A 3,077-nucleotide genomic window follows, 5' to 3' on the forward strand; every position below is an offset into this window, starting at 1 on the left:
CCAATCACAGCGTCCGGCAGTATTTACCTGAGTAGGGTACACATTGGAGGGGGGGGGGGGTGGTGCCAACCTAAAATAATGCGAAATAGTACCGTTCTGAAATGTACCTTAAATGGTCAACCAGACTTGCACCAAATCCGGGGCAGTTCAATTTCCGTACCGTTATATTCCTGTACTGATGACTAGAATTGATAAAAAAAGTTTAGAACCAATGCTTAAAAACAGTGTCTACTTAAACATGTACATGTAATTGTTTTACTTCTGAGAAAGCATGTTGAAAACGCAGCTTGCTCTGTATTTGGACATACCAGTAAAGACATTCATTCATTCAAATATCCAGTTAATATGTTTCTCGTTCTTCAAAGAAAATCTGTTTCTCATGTTCAAGTATAATACTAAATTGGGGTGGGGGGGAATTAACAATATTTAACCTCCCTTGGTTTCCATTGTAAATTTGTGCAGTCATATTTTATTCATTCACAAACTTAGAAAGAGAATCAGTCATGCATGTTTCATCAATGTCAAATACCCATTGCAATTATGTTGGTTAGGTAGAAAAAGGATTAACACTGTCTTAATCGTATTCGTTTGGAAATTCATAACAATACAGTATTGAAACTTTGACAGATTGTGTTATATTAGCTGTCGTCATTTCGAAAGTTAATGAATTAGATCTTGACATTATTGAAAAATATCTGTGAATTCTTTGTTTGGTGATTTACTCATATTCATTGATTTATGGAAAACGTACCTTATATACAGTTACTAAACATTTGATTTGAGATCTCATATACTTCAGTTTCTAAACATTTGATTTTAGATCTCATATACTTCATACGTTGCATTAGTGTAAGTGATTTAAAATTATGCTAGAAAAGAGTGTTTTCAAGATTTACAAGACATTTAGTGTTTAATGTCAAAATAAATATATCAGTTCAGATCTCTCTATTAGCGTAAACCTGTTTTGCTTTCCGTTATGCGTCATTTTACTTGAACCACACAACTATTGGTTCTGACCTAATGGTTGGAGACGGAAGAAGGTATGGAAACAGTTGGTTTGTATCGGTAAATGGAAGATACGGCAGATACTGTAATCAACATATTTTTGCTAATTTCGCGAGCAAGGCAAATACCAAAATAATAGAATACATTTTTGAGACAGTGTTAGACGCCGAATTAAGCAGCCGCCAGATTAGATTAGGATTTTCAATAGCCTCCCCTACTCTCTTTATTTCTACTTCGAACCGCTGTTTCATTCTATGTACATGTATATGGTCATTATACAACTGCAACGAAGTCGTCTTTTTTTAAAAGTTCTTGAAGCGTGTTTTCTTTTGAACATCAGTCATCCTTTTTTGAAGTTTTTGAAGCCTGTTTTCTTTTGAACATATTTAGTTCATCTTTTTAAAGCTGTTTATTTTAGACCAGTCCCAAATACAGGTGCAGTTACAGGGACGGACGTGCACGCACACTCCACCCCCCACCCCACTCCCCCCCAAAAAAAACAAAACAAAACAAAACAAAACAAAACAAAAAACAAAAACGAAAACAAAAAACAAAAACAAAAAAATTGGTAAAATTAACTTTTTTCATGAAATCTTAATTTTTCACAAATGTAAACTCCAATTTTATTTTGGTATTTAATTGTTTAACCCCCTTCCCCTCGCATAATCACTACCTTTTGTTTAAGTGTAGGAAATTTACATTGACAAAATTGTTAATGGCGATTTCAGTTGCAACTGCCGCGAGAATATCTCGATTGATTTATACTGCTTATGCTTTCTTGCTCGGGGCAAAATGTCGCCCAAATACAGTTTTATGTACTATGCGTATCAAATTACTTGTATTTCAACGTAAATTCCCCAAATTCAAAAAGTCCATGCTCCCAGTTTTACGGTTGAGACAGGGTTGATCGACACTTTTCATTTTGTTATATGAAATAAACTTGGATTGTCTCCCTTTCACCACATGCTGACCTACATTTATATTCCTTCACTCTTAAAGCTGATCTGAGCCGAAAGAAAGAATATCGTTTAGCTCAGTTTCCGCTATATATATGTAGATGACGTATTAACTTGAGACAAGCTCTAGTTTCGGGAATTCGGTACATCACTTCTTCCTAAACAAAAAGGAAACCACCCGTAGCGGATCCAGGCCCCCTCCCTTAGAAAACATTTTTTTGAAAAAAATTGTGTTAAATCATGAAAAGCACTCACTTCGACATCCTCACCGGTGATCCTGTCAATAATTGTTTTGCCCCTCCCCCTCCCTTACTTAAAACTCTGAATCCGCCAATGACTACAGACACTGTTAAGTCAGTCTAATACATTTGTATCTTGACCTACACTTATAGAGATCGATGGTAAAGGAAAACTATTGACTCAACATTTAATTACGAAAAACGTGATCACTTATCATTCAGAATTGTCAACTTTCCTTTCATCTGTGCCAAGATACCTTCTGCACCTGCGTATGGTATTTTGCCTTTCACAACTCATACGTAATGCCGTAACTACGCAAACTTTTTGTGTCGCGCTAGACTTCTTGCAATTATACAATCACCTTTGATATGTTTATTTTGTTTGCACTTCCCGTATGAACAAAAATATTTAAATGCAGTTGTTTATTTTTTTAAGCGAACTTTTGATATAAATGTGTTTTCTACTAATAATGTGCCCATTTCAGTGTTACGTGCACTATTTATTTTTCTTTTGGTAGTACGTGTACATGCAAATATGCAGATTGGTAATTGGCATGTATGTACATGTACAATGTAATATGTACAGATCAGTTTAAACTTTTAACCTCTCACGAAACTGTCCTACAAGTATCAGTAAAAAACAGTTCTTTGACAGATTTAGAACTGTTCTCGGACAGTTCCAGAGCCTGCACTTCTGATAGTTCTAGGAGAGCCGGCTCTGATAGTAAGTAGAGCTGTTCCCGTAAAGCTGGCTCTACCAGAACTGTTCTAGAGCCGGTTCTCCTGAGAGTTCCCAAGAGAGGTTAGAAATGATCTCAGCTGTAAAGTCGAATTGAACACGTTCACAAGACGAGTATAGATTCATAGTAATGAGAAA

The sequence above is a fragment of the Perna viridis genome, chromosome 10 (genome assembly GCF_037379345.1).
Source record: "Perna viridis isolate PV_CMFRI_1.1 ecotype Kerala chromosome 10, ASM3737934v1, whole genome shotgun sequence".
In the NCBI taxonomy this organism is placed as follows: domain Eukaryota; kingdom Metazoa; phylum Mollusca; class Bivalvia; order Mytilida; family Mytilidae; genus Perna; species Perna viridis.